Source organism: Coregonus clupeaformis, chromosome 24 (assembly GCF_020615455.1).
Source record: "Coregonus clupeaformis isolate EN_2021a chromosome 24, ASM2061545v1, whole genome shotgun sequence".
Classification (NCBI taxonomy): Eukaryota; Metazoa; Chordata; class Actinopteri; order Salmoniformes; family Salmonidae; genus Coregonus; species Coregonus clupeaformis.
In genome coordinates, this window is record NC_059215.1 from 37,350,274 (window position 1) to 37,368,652 (window position 18,379).

The 18,379-nt window shown below is 41.9% G+C and overlaps 1 protein-coding gene across 1 annotated transcript in view; it reads right to left on the reverse strand.

The window, feature by feature from the left end:
• LOC121537462 (semaphorin-3F-like) overlaps positions 1-16,793 on the reverse strand; it is a 104,540-nt gene extending 87,747 nt beyond the window's left edge. The window contains exon 1 of the mRNA XM_041845087.1: positions 16,408-16,793. The gene's annotated coding sequence lies outside the window, so the exon portion shown is untranslated. The remainder of the gene's footprint in view (positions 1-16,407) is intronic.
• Between the last annotated feature and the right edge of the window lie 1,586 nt (positions 16,794-18,379).

Genomic DNA, 18,379 nt, shown 5'->3' on the forward strand with positions numbered 1-18,379 from the left:
GGAAGAGAAGGTAGAGAGGAGAGAGTGGAATGATGATAGGTCTTCCGGAAGTTTATTTTTCTTCCATTTTCGCTCAGCTGCCCGCAGCCCTGTTCTGTTTGCTCCCAGTGAGTCATACAGCCACGGAGCGGGAGGGGAGGGCCAAGCTGGCCCGAAGCAGTGCCGTAACGCGTTATATTTTAGCGCGAATGCTGCTCCTTTGTGGAACTCCCTGTCAGCGAAGTCTTTCGTCCGTGCGCAGCCCCGCCTGTGGGCGTTCTCTCACAATGCCGCATGTAAACACATTGGCTGGGGAACGGCTGGCTGGTGGCTCGGTGGGGAAACTCGTTTAAACCTGTCTGAAGGCTGATATAAAGACTGTAGGCTAAAAAGAGCCTTGTAGCCTTATTCTAGTGATATTTCACATGCACTTCATTCGTTGCCTTCCTTTTCGAAGGCACTTTAAAACATCAAACAGTTACCAAAGACTATTAACAAATTGCCCTGAAACTAATTCAAGTCAACAACAACAGTCAAAAGTACTGAGCAATCAAACAGTTCAAACAGCAATGATTAAGTAGGCTACTAGTTAGATAGCACTTAAATTAAATTGCCCTAGTAAGACAATACCAACAATTTATTGAATCAAAAGAGATGATGTCCTTCCAAGCTATAGATGAGGCACAATAGCCAATAATGACAGTCCCGCTAGCTAGTAGCTAGCAAATATACTGAATATACTACACTGAACAAAAATATAAATGCAACATGTTGGTCCCATGTTTCATGAGCTAAAATAAAAGAACCCAGACATTTTTCAATACGCACAAAAAGCTTATTTCTCTCAACTTTTGAGCACAAATTTGTTTACATCCCTGTTAGTGAGCATTTGTCATTTCCAAAGATAATCCATCCACCTGACAGGTGTAGCATATCAAGAAGCTAATTAAACACCATGATCATTAGGCAGGTGCACCTTGTGCTGGCGACAATAAAAGGCCACTCTAAAATGTGCAGTTTTGTCACAAAACACAATGTCACAGATGTCTCAAGTTTTGAGAGAGTGTGCAATTGACATGCTGACTGTAGGAATGTCCACCAGAGCTGTTGCCAGAGAATTTAATGTTAATTTCTCTACCATAGACCGCTTCCAACGTCGTTTTAGAGAATTTGGCAGTACGTCCAACCGGCCTCACAACAGCAGACCATGTGTAACCACGCCAGCCCAGGACCTCAACATCTGGCTTCTTCACCTGCGGGATCGTCTGAAACCAGCCACCCGGCCAGCTGATGAAACTGTAGGTTTGCACAACAGAAGAATTTGTGGCCAGAATTTGAGAAACCGTCTCAGGGAAGGTCATCTGTGTGCTCATCATTCTCACCAGGGACTTGACGTGACTGCAGTTGGCGTCGTAACCAACTTTAGTGGGCAAATGCTCACCTTTGATGGCCAATGGCATGCTGGAGAATTGTGCTCTTCACAGATTAATCACAATTTCAACTGTACCGGGCAGATGGCAGACAGCGTGTAAGGCGTCATGTGGGTGAGCGCTTTGCTGCTGTCAACATTGTGAACAGAGTTCCCCATGGTGGTGGTGGGGTTATGGTATGGGCAGGCAGGCAGGCCTGCCCATACCGTGACGAGATCCTGAGGCCCATTGTCGTGCCATTCATCCGCCGCCATCACCTCATGTTTCAGCATGATAATGCACAGCCCCATGTCGCAAGGATCTGTACACAATTTCTGGAAGCTGAAAATGTCCCAGTTCTTCCATGGCCTGCATACTCACCAGACATGTCACCCATTGAGCATGTTTGGGATGCTCTGGATCAACGTGTATGACAGAGTGTTCCAGTTCCTGCCAACATCCAGCAACTTCGCACAGCAATTGAAGACGAGTAGGACAACATTCCACAGGCCACAATCAACAGCCTGATGAACTCTATGTGAAGGAGATGTGTCGCGCTGCATGAGGCAAGTGATGGTCACACCAGATACTGACTGGTTTTCTTAAAGGTATCTGTGACCAACAGATGTATATATGTATTCCCAGTCACGTGAAATCCATAAATTAGGGCCTAATTTATTTATTTCAATTGACTGATTTCTTTATATGAACTGTAACTCAGTACAATCTTTGAAATTGTTGCATGTTGCATTTGTATTTTTGTTCAGTGTACCTAGCAATCTAGGTAATAGTCATTGAAATGTCACCAGTCATTCAGGTGTAACCAGAGCCATATGTGTTAGCTAGCACGTTTGTTCCGCTGCGCCCAAGCCCACTCTCTGACAAAATTCTTTCCAGACACTCATTGGGCAAAGTGAACACAATATTACAGCGGCTGACTACAAAACTATTGGCAGCAACAACAAAGAATACATTTAGAAGATAAATTAGCATCTGCTTTTGTTTGGGTCACCTAAACATCAAAAGAGCTCCAAAGATAGTCTCAAACAATGTTGGCAAACAAACCCGAGCTGTTTCTCTGAATCTGTATGGACAGTGAGGGCCTAGGGGGACAAGACAGGGATGCCCCCTGCTCTCCCCCTTATGTGATAGCACAAAAGGGGAGCTTTTGCGTCACCCCACATTTATGCAGTCCTTGGAGCCTCCCCCGCCTGTCTCTGTTGGTAATCCAGCCCCCCAGATCTCAATCCCTCAAAGCGGAGGTCCTGTGTGCTGTAATGGCACAACATGAGCGAGGGCGTATTAGAGAGCTATTTTGCTGAGAGAAAAAAAAAGAGAGGGCGATCTATGGACACCCTCCCATCAAATTCCAACACCTGTTTCAAATGGGCTTGCTCTTTTGATTTAAACAATAAATCCTGGATTCCTTTGTAATTACCACAACATCTTGCCCTACTATTTATACCCAACAGCTGTTTTCCAGCATTGGATTGGCTTATGAAAGAACATAATTTTATTTGTTTAATTTTTGACATGCATGTTTGTTTTTGCCAGACCCAAATCCTGGCTTAACAGACCTACAGTAATGTTGCCGTGATTAGATATAGATTTCACACACATTACAGTCAAGTACAGCTAAGGCTGCACTGCACATCCAGAATTCTATGTTCAGTAGAAAGTGCTTTATTAGAATCAGAACTTAGAAAATGCAACACTGAACTCTAAAACAACAGTAGAAGTATCCAAGTCAACAAGAGCTTCAGTCTCCGGGCCAAGAGATCAGTGAACAAGTGAGCAAATTAAAGTCAGACACAGAGACACCAGACATGATAAATGGCTCTCTAGATTTCTACTGTCGCTGGCTACATCTTCACTCTGTAAAAAGATTTAAGAATGGTGCATTGGGTTCCCAGAATTCACTTCAGTCAAAGCACAGTGGATACAGTAGGCATAGCACCAGGCCCTCCATGCCTATACTCCATGCTTGTCTGAAAAAGACTGGCTCTACCTCTGGCAGGGGGCCAAGAATCTTCAGAATGGAGGCTTAATACCCCGCGGGCTGACAGCTGCATGGATTAGCTCCCCTTGCCCGCTGTCAATGACGCCCCTGTATTGTGCCTTTCCCTGTAAAAGCGGCACCAGATTTAGGAAGGCGGGTAAGGGACGGGAGAGGGAGGGGGGTTAACAGTCAGGTGCTTCTGCTTTTGAAGTCTTGGTGACATGCACAAGTGCTTTGTGCTGGCAGTATACAGTATATATATGGTATTAATAGTATATAATCAGTCTGATACTATTCTCACTGTCAGTGGGCATACATTGATAATAAAAGAGAACTCTGCCCTTCCTCACCAGAGAGCCACATTGGGTGTTTCTCAATATGCATACTACCGTGCTCCACACTCTCATGCTCCAAGTGCATTCTTCGAGGACGTTCTCTTGAGTACGTTCTTGTGAGGACGAGAGTGTGGAGAACGCATAAAACATTTCATTTGAGAAGCACTCGCACTCCCCCTACTGTATTACCCCACGCTGCATCTCCCCATTCACTGAACCTTCTTCCAGCCAGGACAATGGCAACAATAGAGACGAAACAAGATATACACAAAGCAAACGTTTTACTTCATAATTATCAGCTAGATATATGTGAATCGTAGTCTAGCTAGCCAACTAGCTAGTTAAACAGGCAAAAATGACCTAAAACAAATGTTATGCAAGGTAGATGTCAATTCTTCGTGGGTAGCTTGCTAACAATTATTTGTGGCTAGCTAGCCAGTTAGTCCTATTGACTTACTATGGACTTACCCATTCACTGAACCTTCCTTCTTCTAGCTAGGACAATGGCAATAGAGACGAAACAAGATATACACAAAGCAAACGTTTTACTTCATAACTATCAGCTAGCTATATGTGAAAACAGGCAAAAATGACCTAACACCAATGTTATCCAAGGTAGATGTCAATTCTTCGTGGGTAGTTAGCTAACAATTTTTCGTGGCTATCTGGCTAGCTAACAGTAGTAGCTTATAATAATTGAAAGTGTCTTGTATAAGAAAAAAATTTAACACTAAACCGAGAAACACGTTTCAGAAATTATTTAACGATGGCACTGCTCATAAAAATAAATATAGACTCATAACGGCATCAAAAGTAGCGGGACTATGTATTTTAAGTCTGCCACACTCACTGATATCACCAATTATCACTCTCTTCCCCACTCCCCCCTCCTCTTGACCTCTAGGGCCCAGGTTGGCCCTCATTTGACCCCAGCAAAACTCACTGAGGCTGTCATGACAACCGTCTCAAGAGGCCAATTGTATTTGTGGTGAGTTGGGAGCCTGGCAACTGCTTGAATGAACCAAATCCTTGATGACAAATTTAAGGAAGGGAGAGTGTCAGGGAAAGTGATGATGAACAATAGCCAGGTCCCTCTCTGAACATATATCTACATTACACCAGCTTTGTGGTTGGCTTCTGATGCACTGAAAATCCCCTCCAGTTGTTATCCTACATTAAATGTCAAGATGGAACAATTAATGAATGTGCTTAGTTGCAAATCTGCTACATAAAGAGACATAACATATTATAAGCCTTATAATAAGACATTATAAAGGCTCATATGTGGTTATAACAAGTAATGCAGTATTATACTATTCCTCTCTGCTTTATGTAAAGTGTTACTTACCATAATAACAACGTCATTAGTATAACACCTTCAAACATGCAATGCAAAGTGATTCACAAAAAAAATTGACAACTGAGACATATTACACATAGTTATTACTAGGGTTCCAGAGTAGGGATTAATATTTCCCAGTGAACCTACCAATTTGCAATCCCTGCAATAAAGTATATATTTCCGTCAATAAAGCTTGTAAATGCAGAGATTCCCCCTAAACTGAAAATTACATTTAAAAGCATAATACCATCATTATACATCATGTGCCACTGTAAATGTGCCAATGCAAATAGTCTGGGTAGCCATTTGATTAGATGTTCAGGAATCTTATGGCTTGGGGGTAGAAGCTGTTTAGAAGCCTCTTGGACCTAGACTTGGCGCTTCGGTACCGCTTGCCGTGCGGTAGCAGAGAGAACAGTCTATGACTAGGGTGGCTGGAGTCTTTGACAATTTTTAGGGCCTTCCTCTGACACCGCCTGGTATAGAAGTCCTGGATGGCAGGAAGCTTGGCCCCAGTGATGTACTGGCTTGCGGTCGGAGACCGAGCAGTTGCCATACCAGGCAGTGATGCAACCAGTCAGGATGCTCTCGATGGTGCAGCTGTAGAACCTTTTGAGGATCTGAGGACCCATGCCAAATCTTTTCAGTCTCCTTAGGGGGAATAGGTTTTGTCACGACTGTCTTGGTGTGCTTCGACCATGTTAGTTTGTTGGTGATGTGGACACCAAGGAACTTGAAGCTCTCAACCTGCTCCACTACAGCCCCATTGATGAAAATGGGGGCGTGCTCTGTCCTCTTCTTTTTCCTGTAGTCCACAATCATCTCCTTTGTCTTGATCACATTGAGGGAGAGGTTGTTGTCCTGGCACCACACAGCCAGGTCTCTGATCTCCTCCCTATAGCCTCCCAGGCCTACCACTGTTGTGTCATCTGCAAACTTAATGATGGTGTTGGAGTCGTGCCTGGCCATGCAGTCATGAGTGAACAGGGAGTACAGGAGGGGACTGAGCACGCACCCCTGAGGGGCCCCCGTGTTGAAGATCAGCGTGGCGGATATGTTGTTACCTACCCTTACCACCTGGGGATGGCCCGTCAGGAAGTCCAGGATCCAGTTGCAGAGGGAGGTGTTTAGTCCCAGGGTCCTTAGCTTAGTGATGAGCTTTGAGGGCACTATGGTGTTGAACGCTGAGCTGTAGTCAATGTGGAGCGCAATAGAGATTGCATCATCTGTGGATCTGTTGGGGCGGTATGCAAATTGAAGTGGGTCTAAGGTTTCTAGGGTTTCTCACCTGCATATCTAATTGCCATGGATTCTTGTAGATGTTTTAAGAGCTAAGATAAATGCTAAGATAAAAGTTTAAGGTAAATCTCAAATAAAAATAGAGCTTTTATGCACATCCTTAGGAGTCGGACAAACATGACTTAGGAGCTGGCCAAATATACATAGTAGCAATGAAATCTGTCGCTCAACCAACCTTTGCCAGGTGACTGTGCCAGGACTCAAGGATAAGTCACAGTTGGATAGGTGGTGTTACAAAATGAAATGAATCCACACTGAACTATGAGAGCCTACATAGCCTGTTTCTATTTCAAACAGAAGGGGAGATTACGTTTTAGGAAACAGAATGGCGGTCAACAGAAATGAGTCAAGCAAGACTCAAGATGAGAGATTGGAGTATTAACTATACAGACAGGTAGGCTAAAAAAAGGTCAGAGTTATCTGTTCAGATAAGAGGAATACAGTATGTTCATAGAAGTGCATATGAACAAGAGAGATTAATGATCATACAGAGATGGATTTTTAAAAATGCTAGTTATGAAAATAATACATTTTAAAAGATTCAGATTCTTAATCATACGCTTGATTTATTTAACACCCTTATACTCCCATCATCTTTTTACTTCAAACTCACTGTGACCGAAGTTCCATAATTAATACTACATTCCAATAACCTCCTGTATGATTTCTTTCATGTTTTCTTTCAAACCTGATAGCTAAATCTCACCATACCAACCATACCATATTGACATCTTTCTAAAGGCAAAGAAAATGCTAGAATGATGCTGAATCCAACAAGGGATGTTGAGAAATAGAATGAAATAATCACAATAATTAATGTACACAATTATTTAACTTGGAACAATGTGATCAAAACTTACAGTTAATTCCACAAGTAGGAGCAAAAACAAACAACTGCCAGCTTCATGAGATGTGCATGTGTAATAGGCATTCAGAATTCTATAGGAGCTGTCAGCTACCATGTAAGCATTTGAAGCTAATGTCTGACTACTCAACCGAGACATTAACATTTGGGAATAATGTAACTGTAACCAGCTTGCTGCATTGTCAGATGTTGAATATGAGCGGAATAAATCATTTGGGAAGCAACCATGGCAGTTTGAAAGTGCACGGCTTTGAATATTTCTTCCCACATGAATAGATTTAATGAGCCATTTTACTGCTGTAAAAATACACTCAATTAACAGAGTTGATATGGTTACTGTGCGGTTAATGGTATTGTATGTTTGTAGTGGTGACTACAACTTAAGGACCATAATCTGCATTTTCACTACTCAGAGACCTTTTCCCTTGATTGCACATGTGTTAGCAAATTTACCATAACTTTATTCTTCCCCATTTTCAGCCATACATTTAAAATGCCCAAAAACATGACATGATTTCACTAAAGAGATGTCCTTGTGTCTATCCTTTAATGTTTCAACCATGGCTGTAAAGGACGAAAACCACTGAGAGCTTTTCCATGTTTTTCCCTCATGTATTTGTCGAGGCCCTCGCTCCTACCACAACGCTACACCACTGTTTGACACACTAAAATAGGAGGAGCAGTCTAGTAAGTGTAGAATATAAATATCCATGTCAGAAATTACAGTGTGTCCGTGCTTGTGTTTTTTGCTTCATGTCATTTGTTCATAAGGTCCTAGTGTACATTTACCAGTGTCATCGGGGATAGTGTGCAGGTAGGGGAAACATTTGCAGCATGACCACGGGTCACAGGACCACAAAACTTGTGAACAACTAGTAGGCCTACACTGAACACATCCCACATTTATGTCTTAGATTAAACACAACACAAACAACAGTTTTTGACAGCACCCTTTTTTTGATTTAAATTAAACCTTCCATACATATTTGCCCATTGTGCTCAGAAAGTGACTTTTTGGACCTGAATGCCAAAACATTCAAGAGATAAAGTATGCAAAATGGGTCAACTATGAGCACCTTTATCTCTTGAATGTTTTGGCATTTAGGTTCAAAAAGTAGAGCCCGACCGATGTATCGATATTAGCCTTTTATGGATGTACAGTGGGGAGAACAAGTATTTGATACACTGCCGATTTTGCAGGTTTTCCTACTTACAAAGCATGTAGAGGTCTGTACTTTTTATCATATCACACTTCAACTGTGAGAGACGGAATCTAAAACAAAAATCCAGAAAATCACATTGTATGATTTTTAAGTAATTAATTTGCATTTTATTGCATGACATAAGTATTTGATCACCTACCAACCAGTAAGAATTCCAGCTCTCACAGACCTGTTAGTTTTTCTTTAAGAAGCCCTCCTGATCTCCACTCATTACCTGTATTAACTGCACCTGTTTGAACTCGTTACCTGTATAAAAGACACCTGTCCACACACTCAATCAAACAGACTCCAACCTCTCCACAATGGCCAAGACCAGAGAGCCGTGCAAGGACATCAGGGATAAAATTGTAGACCTGCACAAGGCTGGGATGGGCTACAGGACAATAGGCAAGCAGCTTGGTGAGAAGGCAACAACTGTTGGCGCAATTATTAGAAAATGGAAGAAGTTCAAGATGACGGTCAATCACCCTCGGTCTGGGGCTCCATGCAAGATCTCACCTCGTGGGGCATCAATGATCATGAGGAAGGTGAGGGATCAGCCCAGAACTACACGGCAGGACCTGGTCAATGACCTGAAGAGAGCTGGGACCACAGTCTCAAAGAAAACCATTAGTAACACACTACGCCGTCATGGATTAAAATCCTGCAGCGCACGCAAGGTCCCCCTGCTCAAGCCAGCGCATGTCCAGGCCGTCTGAAGTTTGCCAATGACCATCTGGATGATCCAGAGGAGGAATGGGAGAAGGTCATGTGGTCTGATGAGACAAAAATGGTCTAAACTCCACTCGCCGTGTTTGGAGGAAGAAGAAGGATGAGTACAACCCCAAGAACACCATCCCAACCGTGAAGCATGGAGGTGGAAACATCATTCTTTGGGGATGCTTTTCTGCAAAGGGGACAGGACGACTGCACCGTATTGAGGGGAGGATGGATGGGGCCATGTATCGCGAGATCTTGGCCAACAACCTCCTTCCCTCAGTAAGAGCATTGAAGATGGGTCGTGGCTGGGTCTTCCAGCATGACAATGACCCGAAACACACAGCCAGGGCAACTAAGGAGTGGCTCCGTAAGAAGCATCTCAAGGTCCTGGAGTGGCCTAGCCAGTCTCCAGACCTGAACCCAATAGAAAATCTTTGGAGGGAGCTGAAAGTCCGTATTACCCAGCGATAGCCCTGAAACCTGAAGGATCTGGAGAAGGTCTGTATGGAGGAGTGGGCCAAAATCCCTGCTGCAGTGTGTGCAAACCTGGTCAAGACCTACAGGAAACGTATGATCTCTGTAATTGCAAACAAAGGTTTCTGTACCAAATATTAAGTTCTGCTTTTCTGATGTAGCAAATACTTATGTCATGCAATAAAATGCAAATTAATTACTTAAAAATCATACAATGTGATTTTCTGGATTTTTGTTTTAGATTCCGTCTCTCACAGTTGAAGTGTCCCTATGATAAAAATTACAGACCTCTACATGCTTTGTAAGTAGTAACCTGCAAAAACGGCAGTGTATCAAATACTTGTTATCCCCACTGTATTTGTATCTGTGTTTAATCCTCCGAAAAGGACCGATATAAGATACGGAAAAAATGCTCCGGGAAAAAGCTGTTCATAGAATTCAAATTTTTTCTCCAATTTTATTATTTGTCCTGAAGAGGGCGTTCTTTACATGGCTATAAGCCTATCTTGCCTACAGCAAGACTGGACACTATCACCCAACGCAACTACACCAGTCGGAGAGGAGAGTTAACTACTGTGAACTAACTGTTACTGCTTCTACAGTGACTGTTGAGTAGAGAGAAGCTTGCCAGCTCAATAAAGTTAAAAAAATGTGCACTGGCCATATACTGTTACGTGAAGTGTCATGGTAGGGTGTTGGGTGTTGTGACAAACAATGGATGCTATGCCCAAATGTAAAGCAACTGCTGTGCTAAGAACGTTCAACTCTGAACGTTGTGTTATATTTGCTCTTTGAGAAGGGTATTCCTCAAGCTTGGTCATTCAAATGTTTTCAGAGACAAAAAAATAACATAGGTTACAAAGTAGCCCTTCGTAGCTACGTTTTGATGAACAGTGCCTTGCAAAAGTATTCATCACCCTTGGCGTTTTTCCTATTTTGTTGCATTACAACCTGTAATTTAAATTGATTTTTATTTGGATTTCATGTAATGGACATACACAAACTAGTCAAAATTGGTAAAGTGAAATGAAAAAAATAACTTGTTTCAAAAAATTAAAAAAGATAAATAACGGAAAGTGGTGCGTACATATGTATTCACCCCCTTTGCTATGAAGCCCCTAAATAAGATCTGGTGCAACCAATTACCTTCAGAAGTCACATAATTAGTTAAATAAAGTCCACCTGTGTGCAATCTAAGTGTCACATGACCTGTTCTGAAAGACCCCAGAGTCTGCAACACCACTAAGCAAGGGACACCACCAAGCAAGCGGCACCATGAAGACCAAGGAGCTCTCCAAACAGGTCAGGGACAAAGTTGTGGAGAAGTACAGATCAGGGTTGGGTTATAAAAAATATCTGAAACTTTGAACATCCCACGGAGCACCATTAAATCCATTATTAAAAAATGGAAAGAATATGGCACCACAACAAACCTGCCAAGAGAGGGCCGCCCACCAAAACCCACGGACCAGGCAAGGAGGGCATTAATCAGAGAGGTAACAAAGAGACCAAAGATAACCCCGAACGAGCTGCAAAGCTCCACAGCGGAGATTGGAGTATCTGTCCATAGGACCACTTTAAGCCATACACTCCACAGAGCTGGGCTTTACAAAAGAGTGGCCAGAAAAAAGCCATTGCTTAAAGAAAAAAATAAGCAAACACGTTTGGTGTTCGCCAAAAGCCATGTGGGAGACTCCCCAAACATATGGAAGAAGGTACTCTGGTCAGATGAGACTCAAATTGAGCTTTTTGGCCATCAAGGAAAACGCTATGTCTGGCGCAAACCCAACATCTCTTATCACCCCGAGAACACCATGTTTTTCATCGGCGGGGACTGGGAAACTGGTCAGAATTGAAGGAATGATGGATGCCGCTAAATACAGGGAAATTCTTAAGGGAAACCTGTTTCAGTCTTCCAGAGATTTGAGACTGGGACGGAGGTTCACCTTCCAGCAGGACAATGACCCTTAGCATACTGCTAAAGCAACACTCAAGTGGTTTAAGGGGAAACATTTAAATGTCTTGGAATGGCCTAGTCAAAGCCCAGACCTCAATCCAATTGAGAATCTGTGGTATGACTTAAAGATTGCTGTACACCAGCAGAACCCATCCAACTTGAAGGAGCTGGAGCAGTTTTGCCTTGAAGAATGGGCAAAAATCCCAGTGGCTAGATGTGCCAAGCTTATAGAGACATACGCCAAGAGACTTGCAGCTGTAATTGCTGCAAAAGGTGGCTCTACAAAGTATTGACTTTGGGGGGGTGAATAGTTATGCACGCTCAAGTTCTGTTTTTTTGTCTTATTTCTTGTTTGTTTCACAAGAAAAAATATTTTGCATCTTCAAAGTGGTAGGCATGTTGTATAAATCAAATGATACAAACCCCCAGAAAATTCATTTTAATTCCAGGATGTAAGGCAACAAAATTGGAAAAATGCCAAGGGGGGTGAATACTTTTGCAAGCCACTATATGTGTTGTCACTTGTCAGGGACTGGTCCAAATGTAAGTTTTGCCACCCCCATTTAGCCAGCTAACTAGCTGTGTGAGAGTACTTGACCCCATTCACTGAGGGTTAGTGCTATCCGGGATCCTTGGGACGTTCTTACACTAAACCCTAACCATACCCCTTACCCTAACCATAACATTTACCTAACCCGAACCTTAACCCTTAAGCATGAAACACACCGAGAATCTCCCTACTGATAGACTGCCGATAGGTACTTATCACAGTGGGAGGCCATTCCTTCTCTTGCTAGAACAAAAGCGGTACCTGCTGCATGCCGACCCTGTAGCGACGAACCTACTGATTCTACTTGTAGAATTGCAATGCTTGTCAGTGGCCAACAACTTGACTTTGAGCTAATCAGAGAGCACAAACTCCCACCTGGGGGAGCCAACAAAAAAAGGAAAGAAGACAGCATTTTTTCCATAGGCTACATCCATGGATAAGCCAGTCACACTTCATACGCAATGTAAGCTATGGGAAGGCAGCTAGCTAAGTGCACAGATGCAAAGCACACAACATTAAATACTTCCTCCAAGCTAGCTAACCACTGTAGCTAGTATTGACATTATAATTAAATCACAATGGATTAGCTAGTTTCCATGAAACAGCTGCCTGTGTTAGCTGCCGAGTTAGTGCAGTGTCCTTAGCTAGCTAGCTATGTTGTGCTAGCTAGCGAAAATGTTAACGTTAGCTAGCGAGCTAAACATTTGGCTATGGGCTGGCACTGGCAGTATGGGATTATGGAGAGTGAATTAAATTGTTTCTTCGTCATTTTGCTAGGTAGTTACAGTGGGGGAAAAAAGTATTTAGTCAGCCACCAATTGTGCAAGTTCTCCCACTTAAAAAGATGAGAGAGGCCTGTAATGTTCATCATAGGTACACGTCAACTATGACAGACAAAATGAGAACAGAAAATCCAGAGAATCACATTGTAGGATTTTTAATGAATTTATTTGCAAATTATGGTGGAAAATAAGTATTTGGTCAATAACAAAAGTTTCTCAATACTTTGTTAAATACCCTTTGTTGGCAATGACACAGGTCAAACGTTTTCTGTAAGTCTTCACAAGGTTTTCACACACTGTTGCTGGTATTTTGGCCCATTCCTCCATGCAGATCTCCTCTAGAGCAGTGATGTTTTGGGGCTGTCGCTGGGCAACACGGACTTTCAACTCCCTCCAAAGATTTTCTATGGGGTTGAGATCTGGAGACTGGCTAGGCCACTCCAGGACCTTGAAATGCTTCTTACGAAGCCACTCCTTCGTTGCCCGGGCGGTCTGTTTGGGATCATTGTCATGCTGAAAGACCCAGCCACGTTTCATCTTCAATGCCCTTGCTGATGGAAGGAGGTTTTCACTCAAAATCTCACGATACATGGCCCATTCATTCTTTCCTTTACACGGATCAGTCGTTCTGGTCCCTTTGCAGAAAAACAGCCCCAAAGCATGATGTTTCCACCCCCATGCTTCACAGTAGGTATGATGTTCTTTGGATGCAACTCAGCATTCTTTGTCCTCCAAACACGACGAGTTGAGTTTTTACCAAAAAGTTATATTTTGGTTTCATCTGACCATATGACATTCTCCCAATCCTCTTCTGGATCATCCAAATGCACTCTAGCAAACTTCAGACGGGCCTGGACATGTACTGGCTTAAGCAGGGGGACACGTCTGGCACTGCAGGATTTGAGTCCCTGGCGGCGTAGTGTGTTACTGATGGTAGGCTTTGTTACTTTGGTCCCAGCTCTCTGCAGGTCATTCACTAGGTCCCCCCGTGTGGTTCTGGGATTTTTGCTCACTGTTCTTGTGATCATTTTGACCCCACGTGGTGAAATCTCCCCAGATCGAGGGAGATTATCAGTGGTCTTGTATGTCTTCCATTTCCTAATAATTGCTCTCACAGTTGATTTCTTCAAACCAAGCTGCTTACCTATTGCAGATTCAGTCTTCCCAGCCTGGTGCAGGTCTACAATTTTGTTTCTGGTGTCCTTTGACAGCTCTTTGGTCTTGGCCATAGTGGAGTTTGGAGTGTGACTGTTTGAGGTTGTGGACAGGTGTCTTTTATACTGATAAGTTCAAAGAGGTGCCATTAATACAGGTAACGAGTGGAGGACAGAGGAGCCTCTTAAAGAAGAAGTTACAGGTCTGTGAGAGACAGAAATCTTGCTTGTTTGTAGGTGACCAAATACTTATTTTCCACCATAATTTGCTAATAAATTCATTAGAAATCCTATAATGTGATTTTCTGGAGAAAAAAATTCTCAATTTGTCTGTCATAGTTGACGTGTACCTATGATGAAAATTACAGGCCTCTCTCATCTTTTTAAGTGGGAGAACTTGCACAATTGGTGGCTGACTAAATACTTTTCCCCCCCACTGTATCTAGCTGAGGCCATCTGCTAGTATTAAAAAGGGCTTTCTACAAAATAGCAGCATTAGCACAGATAGCTTAGAATCTAGACCATAAGCAATACGCACGGATATGCATTGCCAAACAACGCTACTGCCACCTTCTGGTTTGGAGTATTTTAACAAGGCTAAGTGGCTGACGACTTCCAAGGTATTTGCTGTGTGAACACAAAAGAGATTGACAGCCAATAAACATTTGACAATCCTACCGGTGTGTCTGAGCTTTTACCGTAACCATTTTTACATTTCAACTTCAATGGGAAAGGGACATCCCAAGGATCCCGGAGAGCAAGGACCGTTCACTGAGGCAATGCCTGGGGCGAAAGGCAGTGCAAGCTGCAAATTTTGTGATTTATGTTTTTCCTTTCAAGTGACAACTACCAGAATTCAGTGGCTTCCGCCCTACAATCAATGAAAACATAGTTAAATACCAATATATTGAAAATGTGTCCTATGTTGTTGTTTTTCAGCAGGCTAGCACGATGCAGTTCAGTCTTCAGAAGCTCATTTTTAGTTGGAATCAGTGCAGTTTATCCTCCTTTCACTAGAGTAAAACACTGTTTTTCCATTCTAAATTGTATGTAATAACAATATTGACATTTATCAGACGCTTTTATCCAAAGCAACTTACAGTCATGCTTGCATACATTTTACGTATAGGCGTCCCCGGGAATCAAACCCACAATCCTGGCATTGCAAGCTCCATGCTCTACCAACTGAGCCATGTGGTGTTTACAGTTATGTTAATTCCTCAAATTTACAAAATCAGCTTTTTGAGTATGTTTGTAGGGAAATTTTAAGCACAAAAAATATGATGATAATAAAAATATCAGCAGATATATCAGTTATTGGTTAATATTTCCACTCTGAAATCGATATTGGATCCAAAAATCCCATATCGGTGGGGCTCTACAAAAAAGTGACTCTGACTACTTATTCCATGGGCAAACATGTTGGAAAGTTTTGTTTAAATTAAAAGGGATGCTGTCAAAAAGTGATTGAATTCAAATGGATTTACCCCTAGGTCACAAAAAGAGTTAAAATACATTATGCATAAACTCTTCAGCCAGGAAAGCAGAGTATGAATTATACATAGGCCCACTAAAAGGGGAACATATAATGTGCATTTTGAAACCTCATTTCTGGTCCTCAAAAAGTTGGCTCATGAGTTTGTAACGAAAATAAGAAATAATCAACTCAGGCAGTTGTGTGCCTGCCATGTGGGGAGTGATTTCAAAGCCCAGTTTACTATCAACATTATCAATCAGATCAGTAAACCTAAGATGAGATGATAGAGAGCATAATAAAAGCTCCATCAGGAAAGTAGGCATATTTGCAAATGTGGAATGAGGAAACATCAGGGCATGTGGAATCATTTGCCATAATTTGATCATTTTGAAGGAGGCTGATGGGGTAAAAACCCTAATGTTGAACCACAACGTTTTTAATAAAGCCGTTATAACCTCTTTATTGCTAATGTCTTTATTGATGCTTCATAAATCAATCATTCATAAGCAAATGCATGGTAAGGGTTTTGCCACATTTGGCAAAGCAGTACACTTAGCCTACACCTTTTTTTATAACACAGTTTATGTAGTATGACTTGACTTGATTTCTGAATCCTGAGGATTTTATGAGTTATACCTATAAAGCTTTAGAAATTGTAGGCCTCATTGTAGCCTATAGCGTAAACCTATGCTTTTTGCTTTAAGTCTCGCCTAACTCGCGCACTCTAAGCTGCGACTGAATATGTCACAGTCCAATATGCAATACACAATGGTATTGAAAGAAAAGTACACTAAGTAGCCTAGTTTTCAAGACAATATTTTACCTTTCTCCGTACTCTAAAAATAAATGAATATTAAACTCACTTGAAATGCAGGTTGGCTCTGTTGGCGATGTCGATAGACAGTAGCCTAGATTTCACATTCCGTGGCGTTGTGTAGACTTCCAAACTAAAAGTAGAAAATGTGTCTCTCTGTAGGCAATGCCAATTTGTAATACGGCTTCACGTACACCCTTTTCTTGGTTAAGTTTTCACAAGTTGTCAAAAAGTTTACTTCTTGGAAAGAGAGACATTTTCCTCAAATTACAGGCAATGGGAATTACGTGATGCTTTAGAAATCTCTCACGTTTCCATTTACCGGTAAGTAATCGTCTTCTGAAAACTCCGGAATGACAAATCCGGGCATAGAAAAATCCAGGCAATATTAGAATTTTGCGGTGAAATAGTCAAGTGCTGGCAGGTGTTATGAGTTTGTTCTTCTTCCTCCACAGCTCTCTGAGCTCTACTGTTGAAGCCGCTAGTCCCATGCTTGCTACCTCTGACCAAGCCAACCATGTCACAGTTAACTACCTCAATGCCAGGCAGAGCAGAGTGAATAGGAACTGCCACTTTTTTCCCCTAACAAGACAAATGTGAGATGTTCTTTCTGTCCTGTTTTTATTTGCATTTCAGAACTGAATTATATTGAATGATATTTAATTAAAATATGTACAAGAGGAGGAATCACAAAAGAAAACTGAATCCAGTTTCATTTCTAAATGCCTTATAGAAATAAGCAGACTTTTGAATTGACCATATTGACATGGTAATTGTAATGTTAATAGGTCTACCAAAAATTGTAAATAGGTAGCCTAGTTCCCTATGGTAGCCTCACGTTTAAGTAAGACATCACTCTGTAGTCCCTGCTTAAGATTTTATTAGGTGAGTGTTTGCTGGAAAACTTTAAAACAAGTGTAAATAGTTGAGCCAGTACTATACAATGTGGAGTTCACTACCGATTTGGAACTGAATCCTGTAATGGATAAGTCACTTCCTCAAACAGGAAAGCTTAGTTCCAAGTGGACATTACTTCCCAGAACAGTATAGTGTCAATGAGTCATCATTAGTGTGTAGAGTGGATATGGAAGTTCATGGAGTAGCCCCACGGTGCCCAGGTGGACCCAGTTACTCACTAAGGAAGATTTTTCACTAAGATCTTGCTCCATAGAGTTTAAGGTTAGCTACCATTTTGCACAATGGCCAACGGAGACCCCTGATTTGTTTTGGGAGTTTACAGGCAGGGGAGAAATGGCTTTGCTATGATGTGAATGCCGGTCTTGGTTGCCCTGTCTCTCCTCGCCTGTTGTATGCCACGAAGCTGGACCACCATTGTAGGAATCTCTGGAATTCCCAGACACTGGCTTTTTCCCAGTACCCCACACCGCCACATGAACAATGACAGCAGCAACATCTTTCTTAAATTGCACAGCATGAACTCAGTGGCCATGCCAGCTTCTCTCCCTCCTCTCTTTCTCCCTCATTGTCAACTCCATCTAAACACCTTAATGCATTTTGTTCTGAGTCAGTGTACCCCTGAAAGTGTAGGAATATAAATATAGACAGATCTTAGGGCAGATCATCCTGATGTTTCATAGAACAATAGCTACAGTATGACTGATGATAGGGGCTGTAACTTTGTGTGATCCCTAGGTCAACTGGCCCAAAGGAAATGTAGTGTGACTACCACCTGGCTTTATTCATATTTTGGGATGACAGAGAATGATGGAGAATTTTACTTCAATTGAACCACAATGACAGCTAAATTATCTTCCTTTACTAAGCTACATGCTGCTGATCATTGTGTTTTGTTAAGATTGAGTGGTATGATAAATCATCATAAATTATGAACCATAGCCTTGGATGTCCTTAACGTGAAAAACCAACTCTGTGGAAAAGTCACACAATGACAAATTATGCATACAACTGTCAGACCTGATGTTTGTGGAAATATTTCATTCAAAAAAAAACTGCATAATGGTATTAATGGATATTAGAAATAATCTAATTAAAAAATAAAT